General features: G+C 34.2%; 1 long non-coding RNA gene across 1 annotated transcript in view; it reads left to right on the plus strand.

Annotated features, from left to right (window-relative positions):
• Positions 1 to 11,509: 11,509 nt before the first annotated feature.
• Positions 11,510 to 26,521, plus strand: part of LOC110259423 (uncharacterized) — an 80,958-nt gene continuing 65,946 nt past the window's right edge. Inside the window, exon 1 of the long non-coding RNA XR_002341821.2 lies at positions 11,510 to 11,737. This is a non-coding gene — a long non-coding RNA (uncharacterized LOC110259423). The remainder of the gene's footprint in view (positions 11,738 to 26,521) is intronic.

Below are 26,521 nucleotides of genomic sequence, written 5' to 3' on the forward strand. Positions count from 1 at the left end.
GCTGCCAGGCTGTCACAGCCACAGCAACACCAGATCCAAGCTGTGTCTGAGACCTACGCCACAGCTTGTGGCAATGCTGGATTCTTAACCTCTGAGTGAGGCCAGAAATCCTCATGGACACTATGTTGGGTTCTTAACCTGCTGAGCCCCTACAGGAACTCGAATACTTCATATTTACTCTCTGATATTCAAAGAGTTGCTTTCTCATTTCTTTTTTTTTTTAAATATAATGATTTTTTTTATTATAGCTGGTTTATAGTGTTCTGTCAATTTTCTACTGTACAGCATGGTGACCCATGTATGTCTTTCTCATTTCTTACTGAAATTCTGAACACATTTAATATATTCAAACGCTTTTTTTTTAACTATGTTCATTGAGTAAATCCTTCATAGTTTTAGAGAGTGTACCTTTTCTCAGACCAATGTTTTCCTGCTTGGCGAATGTAAGTTGCTCATTCTCTTCTCCGCAGAAGAAAATTTTTCTGTATACTTTATATTTTTAGAAACTTCTCCAGCTCATAATAGAGCTGAGGATGATAAAACATTAAAGAATACACAAAGGAAATTCCACTGTTAATCACCATATGATGAATTATTGTGGATAATAGTTTATTTGAATCACTTCATTTGAACTTTTTGGCTACTCCATGGCATATCAAGTTCCAAGGCCAAGGATCAGAATCTATGGCAAACTTGAGTTGATGATTTTCTTTTCTGTGGAAAAGTTCATTTGTGCCATATATTAGATTCTAGATATAAGTGATATCATATGGTATTTGTCTTTCTCTTTCTGACTTACTTCACTCAGTATGAGAGTCTCTAGTTCCATCCATATTGCTGCAAATGGCATGAGTTTTTCTTTTTTATGGCTGAGTAGTATTCCATTGTGTATATATACCACATCTTCCTAATTCAATCATCTGTTTATGGACATTTGGGTTGTTTCCATGTGTTGGCTATCAAGAACAGTGCTGCAATGAACATGCAGGTGCATGTGTCTTTTTTAATGTGAGAAAAAAGAATGTATACATGCATGTATAACTGGTTCACCATGCTGTACAGTAGGAAGAAAAAATAATGTATTGGGGAAATAACAATTGATTGCAATTAAGATTACTTGATAAGAAAAAAAAAAAAGAATCTATGGCAAACTGAATCCTTAACTCACTGTGTCAGGAAGCCTTAACTCACGATGTTGGGTTGGAGGTTGAACCAATGTCCCAGAGCACCAGAGAGGCTACGGATCTCATTGCACTTCAGTAGGAACTCCTGAACTTTTTAAACTTTGGAATTAAATGAGAACCCAGCTTTCTAAGTACTCCCCTCTTGGACATCTGCATGCATAGAATTAAAGACAGTGGGATATATTTTTTAAGGGCATGTGCCAGATGCCTTCTGTTTGTTCCCCTGATCCTCTTTCCATCCTCCTCCATCTTGCTCTACACCTCAGGAGGTTATTCTGAAAGGATTATGGTAACAGGGTTCTTTGCCCTCTGACTTCCTATTAGATTTGGCATGTGGGGTTTAGCAGGGATGGGAGAGAAGGTAGAAATTGAGGTTAGTTGTTTAGTCCAACCAAAATCCCTCCTTTCAGGTCTGTCTGAAAGTGTCTACATCCCTACAACACAGGTTACAACTCCTGGCAGGTGGCTATGCCCCACAGACCTCTTTCCGTCTCACTTGGTTCTGGTAACTGCCCCCTTCCTGCTCTTTGGGGCTTGGAGGTGGGAGTGCTCTAGGAGTTTTGCTATTGCTGTATAGTCCCTGGTTACTAAGCTAACCACATGACTTCGCTATATCCTTCTTGCTCTTTGTACATCTCTATATTAAATCCCCCTCCAAATTCTCAGTTTGAGTTTGATTTTATTTCTTACTGGAGGGTCTAGATCCCTAAATGCTTATTTGCATTTTTAATTTGTCTTCAAGTTGCTGTTTAAGTTGTAATTTACGTGAGAACAAAAAGTATTTACTACTTTTTATTTTGCCTCATTTAATAGTCATAAAGTGGTAGATTTATAGTGGAAGTAATAATATATGGGTTATATAACAGTGCTTGAATTGAAGTTTGAAGTTGATTAAGATATAAAAATATGTGTTGAGCAAGGACTGAGGAATGTCTGCATCTCATTTATATCAGGTTTTAAATGAAGAATGGGCTCACACAGGCAGAGTGTGGATTTTTCTGGGGTCTCACCAATCAGATGGGATTCCATTGGCTTCCACTCTTTCTCCACTCTTTGGAAATGTCAATGTAGCCAAGATAAAGTGGTTTTCAAATTTGCCATCACATTCAACATCATTTACTAATATTTGTGTTTTTGCTTAATTTTTTACAAAATTTATATATTTTTCAGAATGTAAATATTTTGAAATGATTGTTTATTGCATGGTATTATCTCCACATAATCACCAGCCTATATGTTTGGCTCCCTTATCAGCAATCCATAGTACTGCAAATTTGGATTAGTTAAGCCCTGAGGGTAATGAGAATGTCCCTTTGTAATCCTGAAACCTGCTTAATCTCAGCTGTGGAGAAAAGCTAAAAATGGGATTATGAATACATAAAATATATTGTTTCATTTAAGCCTACTAAACTCTACTGAATTCACTGTACTCCTTTAGTCTAAATGTTTGCGGTCAAGAAAATAAGGCTGAGACAATATTTACTTCATTACAATCTTTTCCATGAAGTTACTTAACCCTAGATTTTTCAACAACTGGAGTTTGAATTCAATAAACATTTTACTCAATATTTGGATAATTTTGTGAAGGTAATATGATAAAAAAAATCCTCTGTAAATATCTGATTAGAATCAAACATTTAGGTGAGTGTGTTCCCAAAACAAAAGTGTTATAGCTACTATAATTTTATGGAAGCAAGTTTGTTATATACATGCAATTAGTTCAAGTGACAGTTTTAGAAAAAAAATTAAATGCTTTATAAGGCAGGGCCAATTAACATGAATTGTTTTGTCCACTGTATTTAAGAAATTGTATAGATTCTTGACTGCTTAGGGAGAATTAATATTTTGTTTTTCTTAAAAGATGAGAGAACTCAAAATTCTCCATACCTTGTTAAGTGACTTATAGCTTTTTTTTTCCTCAGATTAATTTGAATATAATTCTTTACAACTAGGAGGACTTTACATTTCACCAATTAATAATACTTTCAAGGGTACATTTTCATTTTGTTCAAACATCACCTTACCTGGAATCCTTTGATTTAGAATATAAAAACATTAAGCATTGAATTGTGAGGTAGTTATGACTGGCCAATTATTAACATAATCTATATAATATATTTGACTGAGACCTTCAAATAACTTATAGAATAAGTACTTTAGGAGAAGTTATATGAATTAACTCTTAGTGGTAGAATTAACTCGTATGGTACATACACAAAAAAGTCCTGTCCTATAACCCAAAAATAGTGTTATGGAGAGAAGAATACATGCAGAATGATTAAATATTTTGCTTTATGAATATACACAGATGGTTTTAATATCCAAAAAGATCTTTTGTTTTCTTTGCATGCAGTCCTAACATAGTTGTTAAATGTCTGAAAACGTGTAACCTTCCCTTATGAGAAGTCCCTGTAGCAAGTTTTACTACCACATTGGCTCAAAATATTTTAGCTCAGACGCTACCAAGTTCTCTGAAAAATGCTTGTTCATCCTTGTGTGACTAGGAGCATGAAATACCCTTCCTATTTGGGGGTCTTTGTCCCGTAAATATTAATACACCCATTAAACTGATTTGATGCCTTTTAACTTATTTTTTTACTCCAGTGCTGAATCCCCAGATTATAATATCACTACAATGTCATTGAAGAAAGCTCTGGGCAAAAATATGAAATGCGAAGCTTATTTCCTTCCCATTAGATTTATCTGTGCCATCCTGATAAACTTCCCATGCCTATCACAATAACCAAAATAAATTGAAAAGCTTTATGTCAAATGAAAGTGAAGACTCTCTAAAAATACCACAGAAATTTATTTCCCAAATACTCAATACCAACTATGTATCAGCACTTTTGGGGGTGCTCACTAATGATACATTGAACAAAAATATCAAAATCCCCTATCCTCATAATCGTACGATCTAATAAGGGGAAGATAGAGACTTTACAAAATAAAAACAAAGTGTCATCTAGGTTAGGTAGAAAGGTGAAGCAGAAAAGAAAAATACAGAGCTTCAGCTTTTTAGGGTGGAAGGGGAAGGGTAGTTGAAAAAGTGACACTCAAACAGTGGCCCGAAGGAGGAGAGGAAATAATCCTTCTGGCAGAAAGAGAGGGGACATGCATTCCTCCAAGGAGCCTGGTGTTTTAGGAAGAGGAGGTGAACAGCATGGCTGGAGCAGAGAGAGTGAGGGTGACAGCAGAAGGAATAGTAGAAGTGACCAGAGGTTTGATCTTGTCAATCCTGGCAGGTAGTGTAAAAACCACACTTTTATTCAGAGGGAGTTAGGAAGTAGAGGAATAGTGAAATTTGGATTGTATTATAAGAGGATCATCCTGATTGCTGAGTGGAGAAAAGAGAGTAGGCTGCAAGTAAACCAGGCTGGACATTATGGAGGTTATGAAACATGGTTGAAAGTGAGATGATATAGAAGTATAATCTTTAGGTTGTGGTGATTCCAAAGTACATGTTAGGCAGGAAGGAATGAATTGCCCTACTTAAAAGATGGTGGAATCTGTAAGAGTACATATTTTTTTAAAAAAGAAAAGAATGGAAAACTTCCCATTTCACATGGATATCTGATAATTATGTTTCTATGGCATTGTTCTGTATGCTATCAGTGGTTCTATTATAGACCATTTGACTGAAAAGAAAAAGAGGAAAAAAAATGTTTATCTAAATCAAGTAAGCTAAAAATTAGCCAAAAAGTACAATAGGTTAATCATTTGGAACTTTATCCTTAAGTAGTTGGTAGAATGTTTCGTTGGTATTCTATCCTAGCAATGAGATATGTTGTTCATAAAGTTCAAAGGAAATGTACTGAATGGACCCTGACTAATATATTGCCTCTAGATCAAAATCTAAGTGTTATTTAACCAGTAACATTCAGTGCTCAAGAGAGTTACATGCAAAGCAGCAGTTAAAAAAAAAAAAAAAAAAAGGAAGAGAAGGTGAAAATAGGGAATTAATGTTCATTAAATGTTGACTGTATAATAGAAACTATGCTTTATATTTTTCTTACATTACTTCATTTAAATTTCAAAACATTTCAGAAAGTGGAATTAAGAGAAAAGTAATTAGGGAAAAGCATGGAGGCTAGTATAGCTGGAAGGCATGGAAAAGCACAGAGTCCACATGTCTGAGAAACTGGATGAGGGATGCAGAATGGGAAGAGAGAATAAATGCTTTTATATTGAAGTTATTGAAAATTAAGTAGTATTGTGACTATCATATTTGCATATTAAACTGTTTTGGTAGCCATGTGGAAGCCGGGATTACGGGGATCTAAGGCTGGAGAGAAAGGACTAGTTATGTGGATGTGGAATCAACAAATGCACTAAGTGACTATGACCAGGAGTAAAGCAATGACTAAGACGGTGAAGATGGACTCAATTCAAGAAATATTAAAAAATTAAAACAAGGAGACTTGGTGGTATTACACATGAGGCTTAAAAGGAGAGAGGTCAAGAATGATTCCGCGCTTTCCGGATTGTTGAACAGAAAGAGAATATTGCTGTTAGTCCCCCCCTCCCCCCGCCCCCCCGCCACAAAGAAAAAGAAGAGAGGTGGCTTGACTCTTGTAAATAATTATCTACATTTGGATGTGCTGGTTTAAAGTTCTCTTTGGCCATCCACATGGACTAGCAGCTTGTTTATACAGTTCAGGAGAATGGTCTAAATTAAAGACTGAGACTCCAGACTGACATAGATAAGTTTATGGGAGTCGATGAAAATGGATAGAGTAGAAAAGAGCAAAAGGACAACAGCCAGCATTGAGAGAGAAAGGAGTTCATTAAAAACAAAATACTATGGAAGATCAATAGAAAAACTGGGGGAGAAAGAAGGGAGTAGCGTGAAGTCCTGGGGAAAAAGGGTTGGAGGAAAAAGGGAGGAGTCAACAAGTAGAAATACAAAAAGATGGTCAGAGGAGGTAAGAACCTGCTTAGAAAATTTAGCAGCGGATTTCCTTGCAATCTGGATAAGAACAATATCAGACTGGTGGTTGGAGCAAAATTCCAAGTGAAGTGGTTTAAGAAAGATATTAGCGTTAAGAAAATAAAGGGCAGAGAGGTAAAGTTCTCTGTATTACCTCTAGAAGATATAATGATCATTCCCAAATATGTCCGCATCCTATTCTTTAGCACTTGTGAGGATATTATTTTACATTGCAGATGTGATTAAAATAAGAATTTTGAGAAATTATCCTGAATTATATGAGTAGGTCCAATGTAATACCAGGGTCTTTATAAGAAAGATAGGAGAGTCAAAGAAGGGACCAAGTGATGGAAACAGAAGGATGCAGTTGCTGGGAGTTTTTGTTTTTGTTTTGTCTTTTATAGGGCCATACCCATGGCATATGGAGGTTCTATGGCTACAGAGCAGCCACAGCAACTTGGGGTCCGAGCTGCATCTGCGACCTACACCACGGCTCACGGCAATGCCAGATCCTTAATCCACTGAGCGACGCCAGGGATTGAACCCGCAACCTCATGGTTCCTAGTAGGATTCGCTAACCACTGAGCCACAACGGGAACTCCAGAGTTGCTGGTTTTTACTGTGGAAAGGGACTGGAAGTTAAAGAATATGGGAAGATTCAAAAGCTGTAAAAAACAAGGTAACGGATCCCTGGAGCTTCCAGAAAAAGACAGGCCAACACCTGAGTTTTAGACAAATTGAAGCCCATTTTTTCTCTTTCCGACCTCTAAAGTTCTGACCTCTAGATCTTTTAAGATAATAAATTAGTAAAAAAAATAAATAAATAAATAAATAAATAAAAATGGAGTTCCCGTCGTGGCGCAGTGGTTAACGAATCCGACTAGGAACCATGAGGTTGTGGGTTCGGTCCCTGCCCTTGCTCAGTGGGTTAAGGATCTGGCGTTGCTGTGAGCTTGGTGTAGGTTGCAGACGCGGCTAGGATCCTGCGTTGCTGTGGCTCTGGCATAGGCAGGTGGCTACGGCTTCAATTAGACCCCTAGCCTGGGAACCTCCATATGCCACGGGAGCGGCCTAAGAAATGACAAAAAATAAAAAATAAAAATAAAAAAAATAAATTAGTGATGTGTTTACGCACAGGATTTATGGTAATTTGTTTTTAAGAGCAATAGAAAACTAATATATTACCTTTGGCAATAGAAGAGGAATAATAGAAAAATAGATGAAAACACAGGATATATGTGAGTGTGACTGTGTGTGTGTGTGCATTGTGTGTGTGTAAAGTCATTATCAAGGATTCTTGAGACTATCTTTAGGAAAATTATGCAATATGGTAGAATAGTAGGTTTGGAATTATTTTTTGGAAGGTTTTATTTGTACATAATTATATAAATATTAATCAGTGTTATGATAATCTTATCCAGTTCCTCCATACAGGTTTGCAGAGACTGAAGAAACAGAGTTGACAGTTGGGTACTTTGATATTTGTGTACTTGTCACATTTTTGTATTCCTCTACAGTCATTTTATTTTATTTATGCAAACTCCTTTCCCATGCCATTTTTGTGCTTTATAGAAATCTCTGTTCAGAGTGTTATTAATAATAATAATGTGTTCCATTTTTGTTTTTTAAAAACTAGTGGAAAGCAAATTCCTGCAGTGTAATGAGGGCCCATGACACTATTCAAACCTTCAAAATGAAGTGAAAATCCTTTGATTTTAACTTTCTATTGGTCGTCATAATCGTCCCTAACTAATTCTGCAGCATAAGCATCAAAGCAGTAACATGTAAAATTTAATTTCTGTTGAAATGACATAATTCATGAAAAGAAATGGCCTAGTTTAAAGAAAAGTTCAAGTGTTTGCAATCAAAGTAATCAATAAAATGTGATCCTATATTAATAATGAAACAAGTCTCACTACTCTTCTACCCATTCACTAATTCAGGTTTTTCTCATTATTACCGACTACAAACCATAATTATAACATAAATATTTAGGATTAAATGAAATATTTGTCTCCAGTAAACAGTCAGTTTTCACTAACTTGATGCAGACCTTAACCCTGACTATAAAGTTTAGTAAATCACACATTAACTCCAGCCTCATATAAATACAAGTCAAACAGTTTTAAAAGATTAAAATACAGATGTTCAAGAGACAAGCTTAATCAGCTTTTCTGCTTATAACTGCTGTGTTTGGAGTTGTCCAAGATGACTTGAAGTATGCTCAATTTCTTATGAGACTCCTGTGTAATTGTATTTTAAAGTAAAACAGGATTTTTTTTTTCTCTAAGCAATGCTTTCCTTTGTGTGATTATCTATGTTGATCCTTCTGTCTGAAGTGCTTTCTTCCTTCATCTTCATCTGTCCCAAAGCCCAACTGTAATTCAACTTTTTTTCCTGATGTTTTGCTTGATTTTAAAGGAAAAAAATGCACCTCCACCTCCTTTGGGGATTTAACATTGTAACTCTGTGAACTGATCATACTTTTTCTAGGATATAATCAACAGTTCTAGATGAAAGGAATGGCTCATCTTATCTGGTGATCCCTGGGGATCATAATAGGTGTTTTCAACAGAGCAGAGCATCTATAATGACTGAGTGAAAGATGAGTTTCTACTCTCCTCCCTAAGTGGGTGCAGTATTTTAAAACAATGATTACTACCTTCAAATAATTGTTCTTATGGATTTTTCCCTTGATTCATAAAGTTCCTTAGTCCTTCTTCAAAGTCACATTTCTTAAAAAAAGAAAATTTTCTTTTTTGTTTGTTTGTCTGTCTTTTTAGGGCCACATCTGAGGCACATGGAGGTTCCTAGGCTAGGGGTCAAATCGGAGCTGGAGCCACTGGCTACACCATAGCTGCGGCAACACCATATCCGAGCCACATCTTCAACATACACCACAGCTCATGGCAATGCCAGATCCTTAATCCACTAAGTGAGGCCAGGGATCAAACTTGCATTCTTATGGATGCTAGTCAGATTCTTTTCCGCTGAGCCACGATGGAAACACTGAAGACAGATTGCAAGCCATAGCTACTCAGCTTTATTTTAAAATACCCAGATATTCTTCCTAATGCATTAATTTATGATCATGACTCACCATTTCATGCTTCACTGGAGTTATTTGGTTTTATTGGAATACATTTAATTTACATTTAAAATATAAATTTTGTCTAAAATAATGCTATCATGTTTTTGTCCACATCTCATATCCCTGATAAAATATAATAAATAGTGTATTTGGCAAGTAATATCAGTCAGGCTCTCTGTACTAATTAATTTGATCTTAACTGCTTTATAGTTTACATCCAACTAGAGTCCACATTTAGTAGATGAAGAAAGTAAGTCAGACTTTAAGTAACATGGCTAAGTTAACATAACTGGTTTATCAGTAGTGTAGAGATTTCAACCCATGATGTGTGGTTCTCAAAAACTATATCTCAGTGTCTCTGAATACTCTTGAAGACTTTTCCTGATTTTTCTAGAATGAGATTCATGCCACTGTTTTTCCTTTTACCTTCCATGTTGCCTCACCTCTAGGCTCAAATCTAGTATAGAATTTTTCAGATACTATTAGTATTTAAATTCTTGAATATACCTGGTTCATAAGATTTGAATGCATTCATATCAAGAGCTCTATATCATACCCTTATCTTAGTGCAACTAAGTTGCATTTATGAGCTTTAGATTTCGCCTCTGTGAAATGAAAATGACAATATCCATATCCCAAGCATGCATATAAATGAGATTAAGTATATAAAATAACCAACATATTTCTTAAAACATAATCATTGCTCAATTCTATTTTTTTCATCCTTGGTTAATACTCTCTGCTTTAGAATTGAAGGTATTTAGCTATAGAAAAGAATGATTATATGAAAACACATTTTTGTGTTTGTGAAGATTTCTAAACAAAAATGGCCTGCATTTTGGTATGCAATGGATTGTTGAATGCATTTTCTAGTTCTTTTCCATAACATTAAAACTGTTCCTATCCATACTGATTATCTATCTTTTTCATTTACTGATTACAAATTTCTGGGACACAAACACAATTGGGGGATGATGGTAGATAGCCTCTTGTGTGTGTATGTGTGTATGTATGTGTCAGTTCCTAGTCTTTCCAAAAAATGACTGAAAGTTTAATTATGAACTGAGAAGTGTATTTCACATAGAAGTATAATACCTAAATTGGGAAATTCGTTTAGTTACAGTTCAATAAGGTGATTATAAAGCTCAGTTTCAGGGAGCTATTTATGTTCCACAAAACGTAGGGTGTGAATTATAAAATACATTTTTGTTCAAGTGAGTTTGTAAAGTTTAGAATCAGAAAAAGTAAAATAGCAAGGTTTTTTTAACTGAACAATTTTCCAAATTATGGAAAACATTTTTTTTTTTTTTAAATCTCTGAAACACCTATTGGCACTTCCATAAAATACCTATTGGTATTTCATGGAACACACTTTGGGAAATGTTGATTTAATATGCAACAATTGCAAATGTTAAACCTATGTTTCCAGAGAAGTATGTTAAAAGTTGTTACTTGAGGAGTTCCAGCTGTGGCATAGTGAGTTAGAAATCCACCTGCAGCAGATCAGGTCACAGCTGTGGCTTGGATTCAATCCCAGGCCCGGTAACTTCTATATGCCATGGATGTGGCCATAAAAAAAAATGTTACTTGAAATACTGTTACATAGGCAAATTCATTTAGAAAATTCACAGAGTTCAATTATTTTCTCTTATTGAAGAAATTCTTAGAAATTTTAATATAGTGCCATGTATGTTATTAATATGCTACTAACATGTTAAAATCTCTAAGAGGCTACTCCCATTTGCGGCATAGACCAATTATGATTTGATTATTGGTCACTTTTCTGTATAAGTCCCCATTAACATCTCATGGAATACTTGTGCTAGAAAAATAGTTTTAGAAACTTGAAACTAGATCTTTTGTTCTCAGACTGTAGCCTCCTGACTAGCAGTATCAGTATCAAGATCAGCAATGCTAATTCTTAGATCCATCCTAGATCTACTGAATCAGAAACTCTGGAGTGGGGTCCCCAATTTGCGTTTTAACAAGCTTTACAGGTAATTCTGACAAGCAGTACGGTTTGACAACTACTATTTAGATGTTGGTAAGATTGAATAGAAAAATAAGTGCAAATATTTTTAATTGGACTCAAATTAGAAACAAATAGATAATAAAATTATAGAGGTGCTGTTATGGGCTGCATTTTCTCTTACCAAAATTCATATATTGAATAACCCTCACACTGTGACTATATTTGGAAACAAGGCCTTTAAAGGGGTAATTAAGGTAAAATGAGATCACATGGGTGAGCCAGTAGCCCATGTGACTGGTGCCTTCATAAACGGGGCAATTTAAGAAACGCATGCGCATAAGGAAAAGCCCACATGAGCACGTAGCAGAAGGTAGTCATCTGCAAACGAAGGAAAGGCCTCACAAGACCTCAGCGTAGCAAGTAAGACCTGAATCTTGGACTTCCAGCTCCTAAAACCGTGAGTCAATGAATTTTTGTTCTTATAGACACGAAGGAAGGGCCTCACAAGACCTCAGCGTAGCAAGTAGGACCTGAATCTTGGACTTCCAGCTCCTAAAACCGTGAGTCAATGAATTTTTGTTCTTATAGACACCCACTCTGTGGGATTTGTTTTGGCAACCAATTAATATGGGTATTTATTCAAATCATTTAACTTTTGGAGTGATTTTGCTATTATAAAGTACCAAGTTTCTTCATGAAATCTTACAAATGTGCTAATGTTTTGAAAGAAATGATTCGAAGCATTCTCTCAATTGTTTAATTATAGCCTGGGCTGGAGAAGCCCCAAGGCTCAAAAGAAAGTTTAGACCGGAGGTAGTAGCTTTTGTTAATGTAGTTCGTTTTTATATCATTCCTTTTATTTTGCCTAAGTTTAAGGTAAAAGCTTATTTCCATACCACTTCATCCTTTTGGTGTAAGACCTTTTTGTTTTTCCAGGTAGCAGTAGTAGGATTTGGTATTTTGTTTAGAAAAAGTAAAACTTCATTGAAAAACACCTAATTTATCTTGTAAAAACTCCATTACTTTTGTCATTTATTAGTACAAAGTACATTAAAATAGAAACTGTTTCCCTGGTTTAAAAAAATTTATCACACACACCTTTAATAGATGTAATACCATTATCGATTTAAATGATGTCTGTGTATTGAATGTTTTAGGCCTTAGGTGGATAGAGTTAATTCTATATGGCTGCTTGTTCTGAGACTTGCTCTGACATATATCTCATAATGGTTCCTGTTGATTGATCTAATTATATACACATGGTTTTATTGGAGCTTTGTGAATCTGGAGATACCCATGTTTGCTTAATGTTCTACAAGCACAATTCAAAACCCTTTAGGCTTACCAGGATTGTTTCCATAATCCTTAATTGAGAAAACTAAGCCTTGAGAATTTTGAAATACCCTGCCTAAATCAAGCATCTGGACCAGGAGATTTTTCTCATTAGATTTTAAAAAATAGATTATGTATTTTTTGTGTGAATGTTATTTTAGAATGAAATGAAACGTTTATCCCTGTGAGTGCATACAAACATCCTTACTTTATGGTCTTTGATTTTCAAACTTAAAGAATGACTATTTTTTCAGAAAGAATATACAAAATAAAATTACAGCATAGTAAGCAGTGAATTGCAGAGAAATAGTAGTATTTCAAAGCAAGGCTAATAATAACCCTTAAATTACTATGCTTTATGGATGAAGATAAATATAGCAGAATTAATTTTCATAACTGTAAGTTAATTTCACTGAACACTTCAATAGTAGGTGTGAATCTATGAATCTCACTTTTTTATTGGTCTCCTTAATATATCAGGAATCTCATCCTGATGCTTGCAACATGCAATTGTGTCTGTGATTTGTGATTTATTCCTTCTCTCTGCAGTTTTAACTATTTTTATAGTTAGAAACTATAACTATAAAACTATATTTTATCTTTTTTCTTTGTATTTCTTGAAGAATAGTTCAGACAAGTAAGATTACTCTGTTTCCTATCCACTCCAGTGTTTTGGGGTTTTAAGTGTCATTTTTAAACAAAGCTTTAGTTCACTGAAAGCCTAAGACAAACCTAAAGTTTTGAAATGTAATTCCCCAGACACATTACATTTTTCTTGACTGAATCAGTTTATTAAATAACCAAAATCAGGTGAAGCAGAAACCGGCAAAAGAGTAATGCTGATAGTTTTCTCTCATAAATCCTACCCACCAGCCCCATCAGATGTACACATGGTGAGCTTCAGTGAAAGACTCCAGGGATGGCTGTATTGGGGCTGCATATGGTGGCAGGAGTGGGGGAGTCAGAGGACTGCTTAAAAAAGGAAAAGATTGACAAATGGGTGACTTGTTGAAGAGTAGAGAGCTTTATGAGCTCTTTAAGCAGCCTATGTAATTTACTTTCCCGGTACTTACTAACCTTGACTGGAAAAGAGTTGTCTAATAAGCTTCAGGAACTTGAAGGAAGCTAAGTGGGTTTGGGTTCGTCTCAAGTTTAAGATTAATGGATGTTGTTAGTTGTGGTATAAAAACCAAAAAGCTAAACATAACCTGAAGATGTTTAAGTGAGAGTCCAGTGTTAAAATGCACACATGGGAAGTTACTTTCATGGTTCACCTGTTAACGAACCTGACTAAGATTCACGAGGACGCGGGATCCATCCCTGGCCTTAGTGGGTTAAGGATGCGGCATTGCCATGGGCTGTGATGTGGGTTGCAGATGTGTCTCAGATCTCGTGTTACTGTGGCTGTAGTGTAGGCTAGCAGCTGTAGCTCTGATTTGACCCCTAGCCTGGGAACTTCCATATGCCATGGGTGTGGCTTAAAAAGAGAAAAAAATAAAAAATAAATAAAAAATAAAATGCATACTTGTTCCTTTCTGAACATTTCTTGTCTTGAAAATAACTTAGGGCTGATGCACATTTCTCTTTCCAATACTGGGAGACATTTATGGAGCTTTTATTGTTAAGCACTGCATTAAATACTTTCTTAATTAATCCTCTTAACTATCTTTACATTCATTTTACAGATGTGAAAACTGAGGTATAAAGGTTTAGTAATTTGGGGGTGGGAGTCCATTCTAGTCATTTTTATTGCATTCTTTAAGCAGTATTGTCTGATTGTGAAACAGTTGTTGAAAGTTTGAACACTAAGAAACTGGAATACCATAAATACTAAGAAATTAGTAGTCTCTGTTTTCAACTCGATAACAAGAAAAAATGTCTTTTAGTCCTCAATCCTGCTTTATCTACTAGTTCCCTCTTGACCATTTAAAGTGTACTGACATAAGAAAGTAGAAATTTAAGAATTAGAATTTTAAAAATATACCTCCCAGCATGTTTACTCTGGGTTAAAACACATGTTTTTCTTTTTCCCCCTCCCATTCAAAACATCTTTATCTGGGAAGTAATTTAAATTTCTTTGTTTATAATTCAATTGTTTTCCTTTTTTTTTTTGTTTTTTTTTTTTCAGTGTTTTCGAATAGACCAAGTATTGGCTTTTAAACCTATTAGTGATGCTCAATTGAAAATTTAATTCAGTTTTTTTCCCTAAATAAAATATACCTAAAGAGAGATGGAAGAAAAAACTTGAAATAGCAGACATGTAGCTCTGCTTTAAATCTGGATTAGCAGTAGTTGTCTTGAAAACATTGTTTAAGTTAACAATATGAAAATGTAGTACGCAGCTATAGTTAGTGAGTTTGCTTTCTTATGTGCATAATATGAGCTTGTAATGGAAGTAATGTCATATAGTATTTAACTCTGACATTTAGTGTTTGCCCTAGTAGATGGTCTTCCTTTTACTTAAGTGCCATTACTTTTATGTAGTCCATTTTCATTGCATTTAGTCCCATTTTAGTAATAATGCTTGCATGATTTACCAGGCAAATGCAATCTTTGCCCTGAATGGCACAGTGCAAGAAAAAATGGAAGCTGTTAAGAGGCTGAATGGCAAAAAAGTATTATTGACCTATGCTGGCAGCCATGTGTTTCAATTATTTTCAAGAATCCATTTGTCAAATAAGTGAAGCGATGTGGGACGTCAAGTTCAAGCTGGGGTTAGTGCCTTTCTACATCTGATATGATGTATCTTCTGTAGCCATTTAATTGAATTACCCAATTTATTTTTCAAGCAACAATGCTCTACCAAGAGCCATGACATTAAACAATTAAATATGAGTTTAAAAGTCTGTATTTTGTGTAGTTCATCATTCCTCTGCAGCAGAAAGTGAACCCAAGGGCCTGAGAGTTTCTGATTTGAGTATAGTAACTTCTTGGCTTCTGGGGAACACCCTAACTGTCTGATGTGGAAGCATTTTCAAAATAATACTTCATAATTCTTCTTTTAGCAGGATGATGGCATAAACATGGAGAAGTTAACTGAGACTACTCCATAATTCCTTGAGTCGTAACATTCTGTGTGGACAGGGAATCTCGAGGCTCTGATCATCTTTCTTACCTAACTAAAGCTCAATGATTTTAGTTAAGAAGTACTTTTCTATTTGATGTGACTCCATTTTGTGCATATAGAGGGGAAATCCTTATGAATAAAATAATCAGGCTTTTAAATAATTATGAAAGGGAAATGCAGTTAAGAAATACTTAGGTTTTCAAACCACTAACGTATTCTGAGCCATTATCACTTAGAAAGTTGTTGAAACTTTTAATGAAAAACAAGTTAAGTGACCATAACTCTTGTGTGAGTGAGGGGGAAAGATGGGGGACAATTCAAAGCAGATGTATTCTGGCTTCAGTTAAGATAACTACTGTAGAAAAAAATAAAGTTTTCTATCTTTTTAGAGGGCTATTTGATGACAAGTATTAATAATAGCACTTTATTTTAGGTTTTCTTTTGTTGCTAACTTTGACATAAAGATGTGTTTTTGATCTGAGGAGAATAACTCCTGAAATGCAGAGAACAGAAGTGACTTAAATTTTTTTTCAATTAACATTCAACAATTAAATTTTAATATGGTCAGGGAATTGTTCAGATCCTTTTGTAGAGGGATACTGCACCTTTAATTATCTGCCCTCTGGTGCCAAGCCTTTTCTTTGAGTGCTTCCATAAAAGCTTATTGCAGCTAGTTATTGAGCAAATTAGTACTTGAGTTTTGGTGAAAAATGTCTTTATTAGTCCTAAAACCGGAGTCACTGTGCATTCCCAGAAGGCGTGATTTTGTTTGATGAATAAATCTAGTAATTATCCTGCTGTTAGGGCTGTACCGCAAATGTCATAAGCAGATAAACAGAGGGAGTAAGCCTTCCGTAAATTCTCTAATTATCTATGTTGGACTACTTATCGCCTGCAGATGATTTATGAGCATATTGATATATCCTTAAGTATGTTCATTTGAGTTCACAGATGCAAATAATTAAGGCACTAGTCATTTACAAAGGAGGCTTCAGGTCAGGGTCATTTCATTATAAAATTTCAGCCTGGCTTGTACTATAAAACAAGATATAGATATAATCGCCTTGACCAGGATATTTCCTAAGAGACATTTAATTTTCTTTCCTTGTCTCCCTATCTGTACTTATTATTCTCACCCATTATTTTCATTAAATAAGACTTTGCAGCTTTCCTATATCACCTATTTTTATTTAAAATTTTATTTATACATTCTTCAAAATATTTAAATTGTTCTTTTAAAATTTCTAAAACACACTTGAAATACACATGTTTTTTATTTTGCTCTTCTTTGTTTATTTAACTACAGGTAACTAATTTTTTAACCTGTAGAAAATTATATAAAGAATATCTTGTTCATATACTTACTTTCTAATTAAGAAATCAAATGTATAAATCCCTAAAAATCTATTTTAATATGCTGATTAACTATATATGGTAGGAAAAAGAAGTTACTCTGAAAAATTGAATGTGAATATTTAATAAAAGTATTTGATATTAGTTCCCTGACACATTCAATTAGAAACAGTTTAAGAAGATGAATGATTTTAAGATATATATTTTCTATATCTTGGTACTTTTTGAGCTGTGATATTGGCATGAAAACAAACTTTTAAGGAGAGTGTAAACACGGTAGCATATTGTTAAAAAATTGTATACAAAGTTAGACAAGCAAAAACAAATTATTTTGATCATTACTAAAAGTCAAAGAGCTAAATAGAATCAAATGAATGTAATCATCTCCTTGATTATTTGATTTATGGGTAAGTATCAAGTCTGTTTTTGCCCAAATCCTTATTAAACTGAGATTTAGATTCCTAATTCTTGAAGGCTACTTAGGGTGTTCTCAAAGGATTTATTTCAGTTTCAGGTCATTTTATTTCCCAACTGACAAGAACAAATTAATTGGAAATTTATGTATACTTAAAAAAAAAAATGGAGTTGTCCCAAGAGTCTCAAACTAAGAGGGACAGTGGCTCATACCTCTAAATTCCATAGTCTACACAGATCCCTGTATGAAAATTATCTGACCTGAGATATTTGAGGCAGATTCTTAGCAGGGTTGCTACCAGTTGACAATCAAGATCGTTACCTTAGAATTTGGTAAATAAAGGGATATTTCTTTTAAATATATAAAGGTGGTATTTCATGAATCTGCCATAATAAGGCATTTTCTTTTGTGTCATTCATTGTTCTTTTCCTCTCCCCAAATACGCTCAAAGATATTTTCATCTCCTTGTGTACCCCTTACACTGCCATGTATAACAGAGATATCATTCACTTGGTTGGGATTCAAGGCATCAGACCTGATCTTCCACTATTCCTTCTCTTCCACTATGGACTAAAACAGTTAAGAATTTTAAAAGCCTATTAAAAAGAAGAATCTGGTTGGCTTTTATTTGAGCTTTTCTATAAAAATACCCTGAACGCCAATCCACTTTTAGAAATTAGCTTATCGGAAATACATAAGTGCAAAAATGTGTCTTATCACACAGAGTTTATCAGCAATGTCATTAAAAACTAAGTCTTAGAATTGAGCTTGCAAAAAAAATCACTTTCCACGTTTCTTGCAGTCATATGCAAAAATTGACATTTTTACAAGAATTACACCTTTGAAAAGTCCTTCTTGGCAAATCATTTTTGCAGATTTTCCACAAATGAGGTAAAAATGCCATTAATAATAGTTTGATGTTATCAGGAAAACTGTATAATTATTTTGTGTTTATAGAATACAGACTTACAAGTTAAATCCTAAAAGTTAGTGCTTGAAGAGGTAAACTTTTTACCCCAAATGTTATTTCAGCATGTATGGAATTATGCATCTAGGAAAAAAATCTTTAAAAGCAAATTAAAATACATAGTTCATATTTTTAATGTTATGTTGAGTTACCTCAGATCAGGGAGAAAGAATAAAATTAGGATGTAAGTTTTCTGACTTACAGTCCCGTTTCATTAACATACTCCTACTTTTCAGTTCCCTATAACTATTATTTTTACTCAAACCCATCTTTATCTTGAGATTTAGGTAAATCTAGAAATTTTAAGTGTCTCTATTTTAGTAAGAGTTCCCATTTCTAGAGTCTTTTTTATTTTTAAGAATTCTAGTTGCTCCATAAAACCTAATAAGAATAGACTTTTCCTCAATTACAGAAATTTAATTTTCAAATTTACATTTCAAGTTATGAGCGCTAAAGCCAATGACAAGGAATTGATGAATGTGGTGAGCAAAGTTTTTGAATGAGTTAAATACAAACACAGTTTTTCTTTAGCATATTCACTCATTTCCATGGTTTCTTTCATATCATTCTATTCCATCTCTTGTTATGTAAAAAGTTGCCGTAAGTTGTATATCTAAGGCATGACTGTTAGGGTATGGCTGATAGCGTCTAGTAAAGAAGAATGAAACTAGTATTTAACAACTATTTTTTTTTTCCTGAGTGGGAGTTTATTTTGTTTTGTTTATATACAGTGTCATATAAATAGGCTATATGACTAAAATTTATGTGTATATACGCGTTTATGTGTGCATATATCTATATAACTTGATCTCAGAATTATCTTTCTAGGATTATTTCTGAGAAAGCATTTTTCTTTGGAGATGAAAAAAAAAAAAACAAGTTGCGAGCAATTGCAGTGTGCCTAAAATTGTGCTGAAACTAATGTCTCAGATGGGCTTGGCTCAGATATTCTGGATGCCTAATGTTAGATCACGGGAATTTTTACTCTGAAGATTAGCAGTGCAAGACAATGATTCCACTGTTGGGATTGCAGCCACTGAACTGCTGGATAGCTGGGAGGCAGAGAGGGGTCATACAGATGTCAAGGAGATCTAAGGCAAATTTTTTGACTTTCTGAAATTGGCTTTGTTGTATTGGGGTCAGAATATTTTTACTTCTTGAGAAATCCTTTTATAGAACTTAAGTCCCCCCATGTCTCAGGATTTTAGGTCTCTTTTGTACCTATTGTTAAATAAAATGGAGAAGAGGACACATAAAAAAATAGTGTCATTGGAAGTTCCTGCTCTGTAGTTTGTAAATGATAATTTCATTTTCAAATGAAGACACTCGCATTCTTATTCTCTCTCTTTCTCAGTATTTCTCTCTTTCTCCCTCTCTCATTCTCCCTTAAATACTGGAATGCCCTTTCATTTAATGTTGGTGCCTGAAACTGGGAATGCATAGGGAAACAGGTAAATAGCCATCTTTCTTTGTGGACATTCAATCACTGTCAACAGCTTATTTTTATGAGTGGTAAATTTACTTTCAGAATAAGCACAGTGAAGAAAAAGAATGGGGTGCTAGAATTTAAAGAGCAATATATCACCTGAATAGTGTTCATGCATAAAATAGAATCAGATCCTATTGGACTTATAATAGGACTATTAACTGACCTACAAGGATAAAAGCACAGAGGTAGATACCTAATTCTCTTGCTCCCTGCCTAAGTGAACATTTTTCAAAAGTGCGAACTAGTAGAATCATTGATTTTCCTCTTTGCTATTCTACGATTCTCACCAAGATCTGAGATTATTCCTATTAGAATGACTTTATTAAGTCTCACAGTTTATCACAGAGGAAACAGACCTGGTAAGGAAATAAATGGAGGTTCAAGAATACAACAAATCATAGGTTACAAGTTTTATAGTAATATTATTTGAGTCTCAGAAAATTGTCATACTACTTTGGTGTTAGAGAACATTTCTCTCATTCTTTTGTCTCTTTGCTTGCTCTTGATGACTTGCTTTACCTTTTTCTTTTTGGTGAATTTATATAACCTAATTGGAGAAGTGTGTGTATTTGTTTCAAAATCACTACCCTTGAATTAATATTTGATAATAAGAACAAAAGCAAAACCCCAGTGCAGCTGGTCATAACATCTTAACACTGAGAATTTTGCTTGTTGTTTGTATGGTTATAGTGTTTTAATTTCCTACCATGTTATTGAAAAAGTATATAACAGTATTCTTTATATGTTAACATTTTCAGTTGGTTTACAGAGCTGAATCTTAGAACTACTGTACATTCTTCGTACTTTCTCCAGTTTTTAAATATTTGTTTCATTTTTTTCATCTAGAAGTACCAAAGTTGAGAAGTCAAAATTTAGAAGAGTTAAGAATGAACTGAGCAATGGGGGGGAAAAAATGTAGGTATTTTAAAATTTTGCCGTTGTTGGTAATCTGGAGAATTTACCTTCAAAGCCAGTTATTTAGCATCAGATGAAAGGGGATCAATAAGCAACATAGGAATTGTATACTCTATGGGCTATGCTTTGAATTTTGTCAATCAGGTCATTTCAGCTCTGCTATTTTGGATTCTATGACTAGATGTAGTCTTAGGTGTGGTATGCAGTGTTTTCGCTATAAGCAGAAGTGGAGAGATCCATGCAAAGCCCCATTTCCATGATCTTCTTCATGGTCTGCATTGAGCAAAGAAAGAAATTCACTTACATACCAAAACTACAACCACAAGAATTTTAATAGTGTTTTGTTTAAATTTGGTAGAAAACCCGAGGATGTGTGATTTCTAAGATTCCCTAGTATATTGCACAAGATTACAAAGGGCAAGTAGATTTTAAGATAAAAATTAATATATTTTACAGATATTTTTTTGACCCACACCTTTAAAACAAAAAGTCATTTGCAACCTTTGGCAAATAGGTTCTCTGAAAAATATTGTTGAATAGAGTATGATAACTTTTTATTTAAATATGACTCGAGATGTTAAATTCCAGCTAACGAAGAACTAAAAGAGGGCAAATAATTTTAATGAGAATACACCAAAGCCATATATATGAGAAAGCTTGAGTGCTTTAGCCAGCGTAATTTATTGCCATAATTATACATAGAAGGTAAAAGATTTCTGTAACTGTGCAGCCTTTGTTTTTGATATTTAACTTAATAGGAAGTTGGACAGACAATGTGGGAACCTAATGAAAACACTGGAACCTCAATTTAGACCTGCATATGCTAGCTAGAAAAGATACTTCCTTTATGTCTTACTGCTTCACCCCACCTCTCTACTCCTAAATGTTTCTAATATTTGAATAAAATGAAAATCACCCACCTACAACTCAAAAAATAAAGTTTTACTGTATGTTCTTTTTCAATTTTTATGTTATTTCACAGAATCTTACAGTACACATAAATGGCAGACTTGTGAAAATAACAAAATAATATGACTTTAATGAGAGCATGGTATTTATCATACAAAGTAATTTTTTAACTTACTACCTTTAACCAGACATTTTACTTACTTGCTAATTTTTCCTATTGTTAATTTATGTTGCACATGTATTCCGGTTTTTTTTTTTTTTTTGGTATTATGTTAAGTCGTAAATATTTATAGCCTAATAAAAAAAAGCCCTGATACATTCAAAGATTTAAAATGAAATGTAATCACATTCAGGACGAACTTTCTACATGAGAAGACTAGAAATTTCTGTGTGTTGGGGAAATACGAGAACAGCTAGGGTGCTATTCCCATTATCTTACACTACCTGCAACTTCCTCACTAAAGAAGCACTTCCTAAGTTAAAACACTGCTCCCTGATGGTGTCTCATTACATTACTATTAATAAGTTGTATGTTAGTAAAAATTAAAGATTCAGATATTTTTCTTGACAAGTAGAAATTGGAGCACTGAGGAAAGAGAACATTTATCAAAGAGGAGAAAGGGACATTTTCCCTTTCTAGGTGTGGACATAAAGATGACTTTACTGTGTTAAACTTTGATTGGGAAGAAGATAACATGAAGAATGGATGTTCTTAGTCAAAGGGGAAAATTCTGAAATAAGGTGAGCCCAGAAATGGGATCCCATATGATACGTAAAATAAGCACATGGATAGTGACGGTAGGTCTTTACCTATTTCTATCTACTTGTCTAAGATAAATACTTAAGGAGATGCAGAGGATGTATTGTTTTCATGGTACTCGATATCTAACATTGGTCAAGGAAAATAAAAGCTAATATGAATGTTGTAACATGTGCCTAATGGTTAGTGTGGTGGTAGATATTTTCTTACATATATGCCTTCATTTCTTCTTTCTTGTTAGGCGCTATGTATTTGATTCCCCATGCTCCATTGGCTCCAGAACTGTTTTATATTAAATCTTTCCTGTATCTTTCAGGCCTCTTCCCTTCCTTGATCTAAGTTTCCAAATAGTTAAAAAAAATTTACAAGTAATTCCTAGTTTTCCTACCATCCTACAAATAATTCCTTAGTTCTTCTAACATCCTATCAAAAGACCACTATGCAAAGTCACCCTTTAGCATCAGTGAAAGTTCTCTTATTTTCCTTCTGATCATGAATTATTTTAGCACTCTACCATTAAGCTTATACTTCTACTGCTTCTGAACAATACTCTCAAGAAATGACACATTTTTCCTAATTTTCTTTTCTTTTTTCCTCATAACATTTCTGTAGCCTTTACCTCCTCCCACTGCTTCTTGAAACTCACTTTCTTTGGCTTATGGTCATCATTTACTTCTCTTTCTATTATCCTAACTCTCTTTTCTTTGTCCTCATTTTATGACTCCTTCTCTTCCTTCTGTTGTTTAGAGAACATTTCTATGTTTTTCTGTTCACGTGGTTTCTCAGCAGGATCTCATCCACTGGAAGTACATCATCTATTATCCATTTACTAGTGATAACAGATTCCATTGTTCTCATTTTGATATCTCACTTGAGCATATTACCTATATGTCCAGTAGGACAGGTGCAAACCCTGCATTTGGAAAATAAAATGTATATTACCTAACAAGTGTAATCTTTGTCCTTGCATTCGCTGTCTCTAAGCTAGAAATAAGAGGCTCAATATTAGTAGTTTCTCTTTAACTCCTTATATTCAACCAATTGTCAAATTATTTTGGTTCTACTTCAGAAATGTCCCTGATTCTTGAATGTTCTTCTCCTTCATTATTGATATTCTAAATCTCATGAAAGCATTCTATTTTAAGAACCTACTACTTGTCTGGGATGGATGACCTTGCATTTTAGTTAAGGAGACATACATGTTAACCAGCAGCACCATGTGTAGAGGTGATACAAGGTACTTTGGAAATAAGAGAACATTGCCCCAACTATCTTTTGCCTATTTTTGATAATTTGGGCCATTGCAATAGCCTCCTCACTTCTGTCCCTGCCAATGAAATATCCTCCAGACCATTATTTTTTCTTAATATTGCTACTAGAATTGTTTTCTGGAGAGACAATGTAATCATTTTGTTCAACTTATTAAAATCTCTTCTAGGATCCCACTTCCTAAGCAGGAACTCATAATCTAGAACACTGAATGGATTTAAGGTGTCCATGAGACCCCATAAAAACAAATGACAACAAAAAAATGGAGTGCCATCAATTAATAATATAAAACTTAAGCTTTTTATGGTCTATACATACAATTGTACGGCGGCCATATTTTACTTCTCAGCTCCCCTTGCTCCTTCTCCACATTAAATTAATCCTCTGCAGGCATGCAGGATTTACCACCATTTCCCACAACACTCTCCATTTTTAAATGCCTTTGTAGCTGCTGTCACGTGACTCAGAATGCCATTCTCCATCACCATAGCGCATTTTTTTGCATTCTTAAGATTGATCAGACTCTTCCTAGCAGAAGTTCCAGGAGTGTTTTGTCACTATATTCTACCTGTTTATAGTAATTTTTAATCTAGTTTTGAAAAGTTAGACTTTTCTAAGTCTGTGTATATGTAATTTAATCTCTTACCACTCTGATAGTTTCAGTTGACCTTGTTTTTCTGATGAAGGACTAACACAACTTAAAAAATCTTTAGCACTTGGCATAGAAGTTGCCCAATAAAAGTTAATACATGTATGTGTAACTGGGTCCCCATGCTGTACAGTGGGGAAAAAAAGTGTGTTGGGGGAAATAACAATAAAGAATAAATTAAAAAATCAAGTTAATCAAATGACAATAAATTAAAAAAAAAAGGAAGCTATTTTTAACCAAGACCACATTTGATCTTAATTCTTATGAGAGAGGAAAGAGCCATACAAAGAACTTCAGCAGAAAATAATATATTTTGGATAAGGAGGTATGTTGTTGAGTTGAAAATGTGAGACCCAGCTTGATCAGAATATATTCGAGGGGTTCTAAGGAAAGCATCATTACTATCAGAAAACTACCAGAGGAAGGCAGTTGTTCACTGGTTGGATTCTGGGGATTTGTTTTCTCATCTGTAATTTACAAGTATACTTTAGTAAAGGAACTAGGTTCTGTCAAAAAATACTTTTGAAAATTGTTCATAGGTAGTTTGAAAGCTAATAAAGAAGATGCCATAGTAGTACAATTAACAGAAAGTAGCATATAGCCTAAAGCCATATAAATAATGAGGATAACACAGGGCCTAGACAATTACAGGGAAAAAGCATTTGGATTCAGTGGTGGTTTTGCTTGTCAAAACTGATAAAGGGAAAAATGAAACATGATACCAATGTGGAAGTCAGTCATGTTACCAGTGGTATTAAGAATGATGGAGAAAGTGTGTGTGTTTGGGGCAGGTAGGAACCAGCATAATGAAATCTTTATTAGACCCCAAGAAAGACTCAACTTAAAATATTAGATAATAGTATTGATGTATGTTGCTCAGTAAATACAGGACTAAATAAAAATAAGGATGATGTGATAGTAATCACACGTATCATTTATTGAGGCTTTATTATATCCTAGGAATGGTACTAAGCATCATCTCCTTTCATTCCATAGCGACCTGATGAGAAAGGTATTATTGCTAATGTAATGTTACAAGTAAGGAATCTGAGAGTTTTAGAGGTTAAGGAACTTGCCCCAAATCATACAACTAGAAGGATGTAGAGCAGTGACTTATAGATATGGGAAAATTGATCCCATACTCCATGTTTTCAGTCGTTACCACTGCACTGCTTCCTTTTGAGGCTATTAGGTTGACATTTCCACAATTTTATTTCCTTTTCTCATATTTTAAAAGTTCATTTTATATTGAGTTACATTCCAACCCTTAAAAACCATTACAGAAGAGTCTGTTTTCTTGGATTGCTGTTAATTGTTTTATCTTACTAAGTTATATTTTCAATTCAATAGCCTTAAAATTATGATTTAAGTATATTTTGTTTAAGTAATATAAACTGCTTAAGAGCTACTTTAATAGTCTCTCAAATTGTGTTTCTTTTAAACTAAATATTTATAATTCTGTATAACTTCTGTGGAGTGGCATTTTAAAAATAGAACATCTAGCTTTCCTTAATATTTTGACTTGTGCAATGTGTGTATTCGAGTTCATTCTCATTCCAGAAGTTTCTTCAGGACTAATTATTTTGTGTGTGTGTGTGTGTGTGTGTGTTTTGGAGTTAATAAGCTTAGATACTAGGGGGGGAAACAGTGGAAAGATTATACCACAGATAATTAATAAAAATCAATTAGTTTGTTAATGAGTACTCTGTCAGTACCCAAGGTGGCAGAAACCAGCTGGGGGAAAGAAATCAGGATCCCTGAATAGGACATTTAGAATTCCTGAGTCCTGCTGAGAATTCAAGAGGAAATAACTATAAGAAGCGCTTACTTGGGTTAAAACTAGCTAAATTTCCTCTTGAGATTGCAATTCCTCTAGCTAATAAATTTAGTAAAAAAGTGATTCACCTTTAGTGTATGCCATAAAGCATTTTCCAGTGCCTTAAGTACAGTGCTCACTACCCTGTATTAAAAACAAACCCATAGTTGTAAATGTCAATGACTAAGAATATTAGAGCCCTTGCATCTTTCTTATGTTAGTAGAAAAGCTGGAAGCACCCATTACCTCTTCTATGACTTTTTACATTGTATTTATATAAATGGCAAAAGTCAAACATGAGCTGCCAGGGAAATAAAAAATCTGTCTTCCAATGGTCCTTGGGCAAAAAAGCTGACAATTCCAATGACAGCAATTGACCTTCTTTAAAGTTTTTCAGAACAAC

This window comes from Sus scrofa, chromosome 2 (genome assembly GCF_054392235.1).
Source record: "Sus scrofa isolate SSC_HxYL_T2T_F1_AM1 chromosome 2, Sscrofa_HxYL_maternal_Yorkshire_Landrace_v2.0, whole genome shotgun sequence".
Classification (NCBI taxonomy): Eukaryota; Metazoa; Chordata; class Mammalia; order Artiodactyla; family Suidae; genus Sus; species Sus scrofa.